Source organism: Puntigrus tetrazona, chromosome 7, assembly GCF_018831695.1.
Source record: "Puntigrus tetrazona isolate hp1 chromosome 7, ASM1883169v1, whole genome shotgun sequence".
NCBI lineage: Eukaryota > Metazoa > Chordata > Actinopteri > Cypriniformes > Cyprinidae > Puntigrus > Puntigrus tetrazona.
The window spans coordinates 1,943,633-1,957,680 of record NC_056705.1 but is presented as its reverse complement, the minus strand read 5'-3'; the positions used below and the strand labels follow the sequence as shown (position 1 = coordinate 1,957,680).

The window sequence follows — 14,048 nt, the reverse complement described above, 5'->3', positions numbered from 1 at the left end:
ACAAATTGTATTTGATAAAAATAGTATGAAAATGATGCCTGGATTTAGAACCATGCATTTTAAGGTTACTTTAGGGGACAATTAATTCTTTAGTACGTTTACTACCCAAATTCCTGTTTTGTTTGTTTATTTATTTATTTATTTGATTTTTTTTGTCAGTGATGATTCTCATTATGCTTTTGAATATTACAATTTTTGAAATATTTTGAAATATTATATTAATATTTCAGAGTATTTCATTATTCACGCACATTTGTGATGTTCATTCCCAATTTTATTTTATTTCCCCCTTATTTATTCTAGTTATTCTTAATGGTGGTATTCAATAGGTTTTCAAATAATACACCATTTTTTTAAATAATTTTTTTTAAATTTTATTCTAATTATTTTCTGTGGTGCTTTTCTTTTCTTTTTTTAAATAATTCACTATTCGTAGTAGTATTAATTTTTTAATGTATTTTTTTTTTAGTTTTTGTTTGAAATAAATTGTTAACTGTATTTACTACCCAAATTCCTATTTTTGCTATGTTTGTTTATTTTTTCTCGATTTTGATTCTCATTAGGTTTCCAAATAATTCTGTGTTTGTTTCCAGTTAGATCAGCGTAACAGTGCTGCCTTCATGCGTGAACATTTCCGAGAGTGTGAAGAATGATAATTGTCATGTTTTGTGCGTCGCTGAGTGTTTGTCTGTGTGTGTTTCGCAGCTGTTTGACCGCGTGCGTGAAGATAATCCTGACTTTCATCAGAAGATCATCCCCATCAGCAGCGAGCTCATGCAGCCCGGCCTGGCCATCAGTCCAGAGGATGTACAAACACTCACTTCCTGTATTAACATCGTCTTCCACTGCGCCGCCACCATCCGCTTCGACGAGCCCCTGAAGTGAGTGATGTTTGACCACGTTCACTAAACACACAATCAGAGATGTTTCTGAAGGATCACCTGACACTGAAGACTGGAGTAATGATGCTGAAAATTCAGCTTTGATCACAGAAATAAATTACAGCTCAACAGACATTTACACAGAAAACAGATGTTTTAAATTATAATGTTATTTCGCATTTTGTACTGTATTTTCAATCAAATAAATGCAGCCCTAGTGAGCAGAGATTTCACAAAGCATTACTAAACCTTACAGAACACAATTTTTTAAACATTAATGTATGGTGGAACTTGAAAGCCATAGCTACACTTGAAAAGGATGTGTGAGAATAAGAAAAGGTAAAACACACACACACACACACACACACACACACACAGTACTTCTGCTGTGTCATGAGTCTCTGGCCGAGGAGCAGATGTTCTCTCTGCTGGAGGAACGAGGGATTCATTAGTGAACCGCTGACTCTGGAGCAGGAGCAAGTGAAGGAACGGACACACACACACACACACACACACACACACACACATCTGTTCACACTGACCTCTTGCTTCATTGTCTTAAGGAAAATAAAAACAGCATCAATGTCCTAATGTGTGAGAATTCCATCCTCTCGCTCTTAGCAGCATCACAGACCAGTATCAGTAATTGATTAAAAAAACTACTTTTTAAATTTGAAAACATTTTTAACCGTAGTATTTTTGTTATAATATTTGGAAGTAATTTTATTCAAGTTTCAAGTTTATTTGTATAGCGCTTTTTACAATGTCTATTGTTCCAAAGCAGCTTCACAAAAGCAAAAGCAGCTTCACAAAAGCATTGTGTATTTATTATTATTATTATTGTTTATTTATTATTATTATTATTTTTATATATATATATATATATATATATATATATATATATATATATATATATATATATATATATATATATATATATATATATATTTTTTTTTTCCATTCTATAAAATTAAATATATTTTTATTTCTGTTTTTTGATTATTTTATTTATTTAGTTTCATGAAATATGAAATGAGAAATGCTGCCTTGGCAACTAACTGAAATAAATGTCTCTCTTGTCTCTGTCTATATATAAGGTTATATTTTAAGTGAACCTAAATACCCTGTAACAGACTTTATTTTAATAATTTGTTTAATTGTGTTCATTTTTATGGTCACTATAGTACTGTACTGAGAGATAATGATTTGTTTTTATTTCATCACTTTTTTATTTATATATTCATTTTTTTTTTTTTAAATCTATATATTTTGGTCTTTGACAAATTATAATAATGTATAACTTGTTACTTTTTCCAGTCATTACAGTTCTGTGCTGTTAGATGTATTTTTATTATCTATTTAATTTAATCAAATTAATTTAATTATTTATTGTGTTTTCTGGTCTACATTGCCGGATATTGCATCTATGATTTCCTGCATTATTTAACTGTTGCAGGCCGTGCTGACCCCGATGCAGAGCGTCTGTGATGTGTAGTAATGTGTGTGTTTGGTGTGTCTGCGCAGGCATGCTCTGCAGCTGAACGTCATCGCCACGCAGCAGCTCCTCTCTCTGGCGCAGCAGATGCAGCAACTGCAGGCCTTCATCCACATCTCCACCGCCTACGCCAACTGCAACCGCAGACACATCGACGAGGTCATCTACCCTCCTCCGGTCGAGCCCAAGAAGCTCATTGACTCTCTGGAGTGAGTGCACTGTATCATCATCACCTCAAACACACTTACTGAATCTACCCGGAAACCACAGCCAGAAGCTCATGTTACCTGATGGAGCTGTAGTAAGAGAGGAGTGTAGTCGGTATCAGACTTCAGCTAACGCTTCTGAACAGAATTCTGGTATGCTGGAAAATATATCAAAACTGGGGGGAAAAAATCACAATTCTCTCCTAGCTTGTGAAATGTGTTCTTGGCAACAAGCTGAATTAACTAAAAAAAAACAACGTTTCAAATTAATGTTTTTTTCCTAATAGTAATTGGATATACATTTGTAAAATGAATAGGCAGGTGTATATTTATATGTAGAAAGTCCCAAAAACTAAAGCTAATATTATTAAATTTATCCCAATATTACAATATTTCAGAATACTTGGTTTTTAAGTTACATTTTCTATTTTTTATCTTTGTATTGCTGTACTTGTTAGGTGTATTATTTATTTAAATGTGTTGTTTTGTTATTTATTTGTAATCTATATTTAATTATTTTAATCATTTTTATTACTTCAGTTAATTTATTAACATAAATGGCCTTTTCTACTCCCTACAGTGCTCTAATTTTAGATGTAGTATTTATTTATTTATTTAAAAAATATATGATTTTAATATTTTTATTCATACGCTTTTTTCCCTCTAACCTTTCCACAAACCCATGTTTGGAAACAGTGGTTTTATGTCACTGGTCATTGCATGTCTGATTTTCCACGTTGTTTGACTTTGTCAAGACATGTTGCATCAGGATGTTTCGTCTGACACACTGTGCCGACCCTGAAGCAGAGCAGCGATTTATCTGTGTGTGTGTGTGTGTGTGTGTGTGTGTGTGTGTGGTGGATGGATGAGAGTATTGTCCGTGACATCACGCCGCGTCTGATCGGTGACCGCCGAACACTTACACCTACACCAAAGCGCTCGCCGAGTGTGTGGTGCAGCAGGAGAGCGGCAAGCTCAACATCGGCATCATTCGGCCGTCCATCGTAGGAGCCAGCTGGCAGGAGCCCTTCCCCGTGAGTGACGCTTCCTCTTCAAACAGGCCTCGCTCAAACCAGTGATGAGCAGCCCAGAGGATTTAGGTTCAAACTTGAACTAATGGCATAAAAATAACTAAATCTAAGACATTAATCAAAAATTAACTATTCAAAATGACTAACTAAAACTGTAACTAAGAAGTAAATCAAATCTATTGGTTACACTTGATTTTTAATGCCCACCTTAAACATTCTATTAACTTTAAGCAGCTACATGTCAGAGTAGACTTCAAAATAAAGAGCTGGAAGATATTAATAAAGATATTAAGCAGACAGGCTACTAATACTCTAATGACTGCTAGTTGACATGTAGTTGCAAAGTTACTGTTAGTAGAATGTTTATAGTGGACTATCAAAAAATTGTTAGTCTAAATCTAAAGTAAAAATAAATGAAATTAAATAAAAACTATGTAGACATTTGAAATGAGTTATTACAAGATGTTTGCATGTTTTATTTCAGATTGACGCAAAGGCAAACTTTTTGTGTAGTTTATTTTGAAATACTAAAGGAACTAAAACTATAATATATCTCACATGCACAGGCACATTTAAAAATATAATTAGTAAAACTTTTAACTGAAATTAAAATTAAAACAAAAAGATTTAAAAGTGAAATATAATAAAATATTATCAAGAACTTTAATAATATCTCAGTTGTATTAATTTAACATGGTTTGGACTCATTTGGCATTTTTGCTGCTAATCATTAATGTAGATTTTAGTTGTTTGTGGTCAATAACCTATTCTGAATCTTTAGGCCACATATGCATTTGTTTTATAGCAAACGGCATATGTCTGTTGTGTATAACCCTGTGAGATACACAGCAATGCTAAACCAAAATGCCCTTTTTCTGTATTTTACAGGGTTGGATAGACAACTTTAATGGACCGAGTGGTGTTTTCATTGCTGTAAGTATCACTTCATGCTGTGCTACAGTAGATCTGAAGGTTTAACACTTCCTGAACCCCACAGAGAGCAATCTTAACCCTACAACACTGCTTTAAGTGATTGTGTAAGATCTCTAAATGAACAACATGGTCAAAACTTTGCTGATAAACCTGTTGCACAGAAACCATATGACTGATAAATAACTTCCATTTTTAGCTGGTGCTTCTTGTATTTTTGTTTGTATCAAATAAGCATCAGAATAACTGTAGTCATATTTCCAAACAAACACTTACTGGACTGAAGCAGCTCAACATTACTTGACTCATGTCATTTTTTAGAAAAATCAGTGCATTTCAGATCTGATCATCAGGATCCTTTGAGACGTGTTTGATTACAGAAGTTATAAGTAACGTTTATTTCTTCATCTCTCAATCATGTTTAGGTCATTTCCGTCTCATCTTATTAAGACAAATTATAAAAATACAGAGTGAGCACTGATACTCGTATCATTATATGTCAGTATCTGCTATACTGTTATAAATCTTACATTACTAGCATCAGAATCTCATATAAATATCCGCATCTGCACCAATGTGAACGTTTTTTTGCTTCATATTTCAGAATCATAAAAGCCTGATGGATCTGTTATGATTTATATATTTTCTTCAGACTGCTCTATTTCAAATTGTGATGAATTAATTTCTGATTAATGTTTCATTAAGACTAAAGCTTGTCATTTAGTGCTGATTTAATGTGAAATCAAATGGCTGTTTAAGACCTCACTCTCTGTCCTGGCACAACTGAAAGCGATGAAAACAGACTAATTAGTCTGCATTTCCTGAAGTCATAAAGCAGTTTCGTCCTTCTAAACGCGTGTGCGGTGAAGCTCGCAGCCAGACAGGAGCATATGGTGCGCTTGGCGTCCTCTCTGAAGAAGCGTGTGTTTTGTGTGTCCCGGTGCAGGCTGGGAAGGGCATCCTGCGCACCATGAGAGCGGTAGTAATGACGCGTGGCGATCTGATTCCCGTAGATGTGGTGATCAACCTGACGCTGGCTGCCGGCTGGTACACCGCGGTGCACAGGTCAGCTTCACCTGTCTGATTTGCTTATGAGAGAGCCGCAGGTGATTAAACGGAGAACATTAGCATGAAGAATCCCTCTGCTGATAGATTTGCACGAGGGAGAAACGTGCGGCTGTTCTCGTGCGACACGCTGTAATTTCCTTGTTTTGTGTTTTCCTTTCAGACCAAAAACTGCGCTCGTGTACAACTGCACAACCGGAGGCATTAACCCTTTCCACTGGGGAGAGATCGGTGCGTAGCGCGCTTTCTTATCCTGTGTGTGTGAGTTACGGCCACTGCAGACTCTAGACCGGGGCTCAATGGGTCCAGTGTCCTGCAGAGTTTCAAACACACCTGAAGCAGCTAATCAGGGTCTTTCTAGATATACTTGACACTTCCAGGCAGGTGTGTTGAGGCGAGTTGAAGCTAAACAAGCTAGACAAACTTCAGGATCAAGTTTGATGACCTCTGATCTAGACTCTATACTACAGTGAAAGAAATGCAGTTCTTTGTTGCATATCACATGGGATGTAATGCAGTGAAAAGGATTTCTGTGGTTCCTCATTTCAAGGTGCAACAAGTTAAGGGCATACAAAGACAATTATTGGAAAAAATTAAGAATAAGGTACAGTAGAGAGAGAAAAATAAACGTAGAAAATACATATAATTATAGAATTTCTGGTGCTGTGAGATTTCCATATTTCCACAAACCGTTTTCTCCAAATGTATGTAATAAATGAGTAATGTTGTTGGTGGAGGTGTTAGTGAGGCCAGCAGGGGGTGCTCACATGATAGTGATGGGACTCTATACCGTCAAAGAGCATTGTCTTTCAGATGAGACGTTAAACTGAGGTCCTAGCCTAATTTCCCTCCACTGGTCCTTATCAAACATGGCCTCCCAGTAATCCCCATCCACTTGATTGTCTCTATCCCTCTCTCTCTTCTTCACCTTTAGCTGGATGATTGTAAAATGACTGTAAAAGTAAAGTGCTATATAAACACCTCATTCGTTCATAAATGTTTCAAATAGTGTCATGGTTGGTATTGTATTACATGATTAAATCCAGTCTTAATAAAAATAAATAAAATCACACATAATTACCAAGAAATGTAAGTAACCTAACTAATTACTAAGAGGCAAAACGCAAAATTGTGAAGTTGATAAACTGAATAAATTAAAATCGTTTTACTTTATTTATAACATTAGTATTTTTATATTATACAATCCAATCTGAAAAACATAAAATAGCATTCAGTATGCAAATAATGTTTGAAACTTTATTGCTGTCACTCCTTAACACTCCTTTAAAAGAAAAATCACAGTAAATCATAATTGCATAAATAGTGTACATGCCATTCTTATTAGAAAAGACTAAATATTTTATAAAATATGCAGTATGTATGTAATGTATGTATGCATGTAATGCTAAATGTTTGAAAGACTCACATTGTCAGTGTGTTGTGTGTTTAATTTCAAGCGTGCAGAGTGGTGTCAAAAATAAATCATAATTGCATAACTGCAGCTTCATTTGCATTGCAAAGTAGCTCAAGTCAAACGCACGAGTAGTTGTTTTGCATTTGTAATAAAACCCTAATAATAAGCAAAAAAAGCACAGTTAGTAACATTTCTGGTTTATTCGTCACACTGAAAGAGGATTGAGTGCATTGCATTGTGGGTTGCAGTGCTCTGGTTGCATACTGCACACTTCAGCAGATGCATGATACTATGTTTCAAAAATAGCTCCGAGTGCATGACTAGGATCACACTGTACTGTACTGTATGTGCGCTGTGTGTCGCTGCCCGAGGCGAGATCACTGGTGAGAGCAGCTGAAGCGTTTCCATGGTAACAGCAGCATCCAGGCTTTACCATGAGCAACATCTGGCTGCCAGCATCACCATGCCAGGAGCAGATCTTCCTCTTCCTGTTAGCACTTCCCAGATTCATGCTGCAGTACCAGTGGCTTAGTTATCATATTATAAACAGTGCCTTTTGCTTTCCAGAGCATCACGTGATGTCAACGTTTAAGAGGAATCCTCTGAACAGGCTTTCCGTCGGCCGAACGCCAACATCACCTCCAATTACCTGATCAACCAGTACTGGATCCTCGTCAGTCACAAGTTCCCTGCGCTCATCTACGACCTGTTCCTCCGACTGTCAGGACAGAAACCACAGTGAGAACCACCTTAAGACTCATAAAGCATATACTTACATGATCTGTTCTGTTCTGATAAAATAACACACACACACACACACACACACACACATATGCATAAAATATAAATATATGAATGTAATATATATATATATTAATATATAATTTTTTAATTCTATTTATTTTATAATAGAATAGAAATGAAAAATATGAAATATTAAAATATTTATTTGCAAAAACACATACCTCATAGATAAGTTTTTTACAATTTCTAGAAATGTATTCATTGCACGTTCTGATTAATCTATGATATACATTATATGGCATTATATTATATTGCTTTATATTATTGAAATAAAATGTCTGCAGAGATAAACGACATGTAGTTTTAACAAATATATATATATATATTTTTTTAATTGTGCTTTCACACTAAAAAGGCCATTTCTATGTTTAGGAATGTTATTATATTATGTTATCATATGACCTCAGAAGACCTTTTGGTAATGCAAATATATTTTAAAAACTATTGTTAATTTTTTATATTGTATTTTACAATTTAAGCTATTTATTTATTCATTTTAAAAATTTACAATTATTTTGAGTAAGCAAAAAAAAGCTTATATATAGACTAGTCAAGCTTTCATCAAAGTTGTCCTAAAATGAAAGAGCTTTCTTGTCTTAGGACAAATTTTTCACTTAAATTATTGCATCATGTTGATAATTTATATTATGTATAATAATATAGATAATTATATAGATTATATAATATAGATTCTAGATAATTATATTATATTTATATAATTATTAATATCACTTTAAACATTATAATATACGGAAAAAACAACTTTATAAGAAGTAGTGTAATTATGTTTGTGTAATCTGTGTTCATTCAGAATGATGCGTATTTTCAACCGTCTGCACAAAGCCATCGGTCTGCTGGAGTACTTCAGCAGTCAGGACTGGGAGTGGAACTCAGACAACATGAACATGCTGATGAGTCAGCTGAGCGCCGACGACAGGAAGGTACGGACACACACACACACACACACACACCTCCGAACCAGTCAGTGTGAGGGCTAAACTGTGTTCAACTCATCCTCGTGATATTTCAGACCTTCAACTTTGACGTCCGGCAGCTGAACTGGCCTTGTACATCGAGAATTACTGCATCGGCACCAAGAAGTACGTTCTGAACGAAGACATGTCCGACATTCCCGCCGCCAGACAGCACCTGAGGAAGTACGTCCATCTGATAACACCTTCTCAGTTAGAATTAATTAACAAACTATTTTGTTTTGTTAATATTTGAGATGTTTATTGTCTCTTTTGATGGATATATTACATTATAGAAATGAAATTAGTAAATTAGATAAAATGGCATGTTTGGACAGAATACAGAAAAAGGATTATAAATGTATTTTTAGATATGTGTTTATTTTACTTTTAATAGATTTAATGCTTTCTTGGTGATTAAAAATACTTTTATCGTATATTACATTATATTATGCTGTTTTTTATTTTCTATTGTTTTATAGTTTTATTTTGTACTATTTTGTTTCTGTAAAAACATTAATATAATTAATAATATTTTTTGTCTAAATAACAAAACATACTATTTTTTAATTTCTATTTTTTTCTACAGAAATGTTCTCTTTCTATAAGATAATGTAATATAATATAAGTAACAATAGTTTATATATATGTATATCTATCTGCATTGTAAAAAAAGGTCTTCTGAGGTGAGGAGTTTTACATGAGGGAGAATAAATAGTGGCGCTGTGGCCTATGAACACACTCCATCCTCCATAGAGACAAGGAAGATTAATTGAACGCACCTTGAGTTTGCAAGCTGATAGTCAGTAAGAGTGTTTGGTGCGTCATTGAATTATTGATCCTCGTTCACAGGCTGAGAAACATCCGATACACATTCAACACGGTGCTGCTGGTGTTCATCTGGCGCGTCTTCATCGCTCGCTCTCAGATGGCCAGGAACATCTGGTACTTTGTCGTGAGCTTGTGCTTCAAGTTCCTGTCCTACTTCAGGGCTTCCAGCACTCTGACCCAATGACCGGTGTGACAGGAAGTGTGTGTCTCCGTCCTCCGAGCACTTCCTCTTCCAGAGGTGTCTTCAGCCACACACACACACACACACACACACACACACATACAGACAGATGATTCTTTAGCTTTCCTCAACGGCCGCTCGTTCCGCCTGACTCCTCCATGTGCTGTTTTTAAAGATGTCCTCTTTATAACGACTGTCCTTAATACCGATTATATATGCAACCACATTTTACAGTGTTTCTCCTTAACATTCTCATCGCCATCCAACATCTGGAGACGTTGCCTTTGTGTCTTCTGATGATTTTAGCCTTCTCGACTACAGACAGTGTTTCGGAGCAATGGATCTACCGCTCAAAGCTTTGCTGTTTTCAGCATTTCTCTCTGTGAGTGTGTTTGTCTTCTGGCGGTTTGTTTATGTCCTGTTTCTTCTAATAACGTAATCCAGCCGAAAAATATCGCATCGCGGTGGTACTAAAGCCTACAAGAACATAGTCTCGCGTTTTCACTGCATTTTATTTGGTGTTTTGTCTTATATCTTGTTTTTTCGTTTGCTGCGTATGGAGGGAAAGGCCATTGAACTGCAACAGATCTGATGCATTTCTAACCTCACGCCTTTTTTTCACAAAAAAAATGCTTGCTCAACTACACATCTACCAGTTTACACACAAACACCATAGATCAAAAGAAAAAAAAGTCTGTTAATGGAAAAAAAAAGCCTATTTTTAAGAAGTCTAAAATAATTCCTTAATGTGTTTAGTTTAAGTTTGTTGTGAAAATTAAAGATAATTACCGCCCCTTCCAAATTTAATGCATTTTAATGCATGTAGAATTATTCTAAAGAGCAATTCTCATTACTGTAATACAGTATTTTACAGTGTTACTGTAAAAAATAAATACTGTAATATTATTACATTAAATATTATTTGTATCGAAGAATTATAAAATATATATTCAATAATACAATATTAAATATAATAATTTTTATGACATTTTTTAGTATTGATTAATAAATAAAAATATAAAAATAAGACTTTTTTACTCTTATTTTGATTTATGGCATACAGGGCATCTTTGTGTTAATTTTTCTGTTTGTATGACAGAACATGTTGAGTTTAGCGTCAGACTCTGTTAGATGAGGATATTTTTGTCTGTAGACAGACATAAGATGGTTTCATCGGTCTGTAAATATTCTAGATATATAAATATATTCCTTTTCAGATGATATACATACCAAAAATGTACAAATGTATATTTGCGAGGGTGAATCAAACGGCTGGTTAAGAACATCTTGTTTCCGAAATGACTGAGGGCTTCCCATATTTTTTGAAGAAAATCGAAAAAAAGTGAAGAAAAAGCATCTAGTCTCCATTTCAATGTTGTTTTATTATGTGTATTAACCACTGTTTAAAGTGCTCTGAATCTAGAGACGTAAAGGGACTTTTAAATTCAAGAGGGAAACGTCCCTTAAGAGCTTTTTAGTCCTGGACTTGGGTAGTTTCTATGCAGCACAACCTGTGCTTCTTTCTTCTAGATACATTACTTTTCTAGTTTAGCGTTTGCTTTTTCACCTTTCTGAAGCACTTGTATTTACATTTGCTTGTCAGATGAACCAAAACGAGTGTATTTCTAACATTTTATGAATCTCCTACGGTCGAATAGAAACTTGACGGCTAATATTTCGTACGGTTTTACAGCATCGCGATCAATCGACACTATCTGAGGATCTCATGAGCATTCATTTTTCTACACTGCCCCCTGGTGGTCTATTGCCAAACTGTATTTTTAGATCACCGTTTCTAAGACATTTCTGCCTTCCGTCGTCCGTCTTTTGTATGTCGCACACAGTATTCATGTTCCTGAGTATCCACACGTCTTCCTCAGCTCGTTTAGCAGTAGTGGAGTGATTACTTTAGATGATTTGAGATGTTTCTTCTCTTGCACGTTACGAGTCTCTGTAGAGATAGCACACGCACACTAAAATCTTCTCTTAGAGCATTCCAGACATGAAAAACACAGCCATTTTTCTACTAGAATCGAACACCTTGATGTCTTAACAACGGCAACCCTTCGTTTCGAGCCAAGCTGAGCTTTCAACTGAAGCTTCTACTGCCAAGCGTGATCTTTACAATCTCAATCGTTTGAGCTCTGCCACTGATGTTTGTACAGATGAGGTGTTAGAGCTGTATTGGGTTTGCAGTAAAAAAAAAAAAAAAAGAAAAAGTTTTTTAACTGAAAAGTCCCCTACTGAAAATGTTTCTTTTTTCCCCTGTGTAACACGTGCATGTTTGCTTTTTACATACGGGGTTTTCACAGCAGTGAAGTAGTGGCTGACATGGATTTATACCTTCCTCTTCCTCACATTTGTCTCCATGTTGTGCTGTCAGACGTTGTTCGGTCAAGGTCCTTGAATGGAAAACTGTACTTTGATAAAGTTGTGTGCTTGACCGTTTGTTGCAAAAGAGTTCATGAGAAAATAAACTAAAATGACTTCCAAGTTCCTGTATGTCTTCATCTTTTGTTTCAGCTGACTGTGAAGCAGTATGAAAATGAAATAATATTATTTACCTAAATTGGTTTTACATTGTAATGTTTCAGGTCAGTTTATACTATATATATATATACCTGCATATATATATATATATATATATATAAACTGTTTATAGTATATATATACAAATGTATGTATGTGTGTGTGTATATATATATATATATATATATATATATATATATATATATATACACACACGCTATTTATAAGATATATAGTCTTCCCTCTTTCTGGAAAACTGAATAATTATTGACTGTACAATAAATTCTTCTTCTGAAGCACATATGTTGTGAAGGAGGTGGTTTGAGTTTGTTCATTTTAAAAATGTTGTTAGTTTTTAATAAACAACTTCCGGTTGAACAAAACAAAACAAAACACTTGTCAAACCATCACTGGGGCCTTTGAGGTGTGAACTAGTGTTGATGGCAGCTGTGCAAGACCCGAGTTCAGCCATTTAGATTATATGAGCTTTTTGTATTTAGCCTTAGCCTAATGAACTTAACTAATGAACATCTGTAAGAATAGAAAGTCTATGGTTTAAAGTAAACCTTCACTCCTTCTGTCCTGAATGTTTCTAAGAGGATGTTTGTGATGATTGACACGTCGCCAAATGTCTTGAGAGATCTGGAAAGGAAGTATTTGTGCTTATTGATCTAACACCCGCTGTCGCTTCTCTTTATTTATTAGAGCTACGTTATCAGCAACACAGTCGAAAAATAAAGAAACCGTATGAACCGGAATGAATGAACGTGTTCTGCAATTTTACCTACCACTGATCTTCAAAGTAGGTATCCGTAAGTTATCTTCAGCCAGAGATGATCACTAGACACCATTTAATTTACTGTTGACTTTATTTTATCAAAATTAATGCATCACAATATTATTATCATTGTTATTATGTACTATATCAGAAAAACACCATATGTGTACCATATGTCCTGACAGGAGTTAATTTAAACACAAACTAACGAAAAACAGCATTCCCAGCTTTTTCCGGACAGATGTTTATGGAAACATTTAAAGAATATAGCAATATCAGTCTTCATCATGAAATAATTATTATTATTAGTGACTGTAGACTTGCTTTTTCAGAAACACTAGATAAAGCCAAAATGACAAAAAATAAATAAAGAAAATAAATAAATAAGTGCAAAAATACTCTAGGTCCTATAGGCTACCTTATAGACTTTTGCTGATAATTCTCATGCCCCTTTGTCCTATAACATCTTCGTGTGAAGGGCTATCTAGCTCTGACCAAAAGAGAATTGAGACAGCCCTAACCCTTCACATGAATGAAACGAAAAGGTAGGGTTAAGGGGGTGAAGTGTGACTGGACCTAAAAGTGTGACCCCAGAAGAAGTTGACAGTGTTCACAAATAAACGTGGGACACAAACTACACATTAAGGGAAAGTACGCTTCTCACCAAATATTTAACCTATTTTGCCCCTTTTCCCACAAACGTGTTCTGAAAACACCTTAAAATAGCTCTGGTTTTCTGACCATCATAATGTTAATAAATATGATGCAGAGAACCAAAAACATGGCTGGACTCACCACTCAAAATGTAGGTGATTCATAAATGCAAGTCAATTGGTATCATTACCAAAAAGCATCTCTCTGAGGTCTTATGAAGTGAAATGCTTGGTGTGCGCAAGATACACATTATTTAAAACTTTATTACCTGTAATGCT

At 34.9% G+C, this 14,048-nt stretch overlaps 1 pseudogene; it reads left to right on the top strand.

Moving 5' to 3' along the window:
* Positions 1–682: 682 nt before the first annotated feature.
* LOC122349452 lies at positions 683–10,250 on the top strand (annotated as a pseudogene).
* The last annotated feature ends 3,798 nt before the right edge of the window (positions 10,251–14,048 follow it).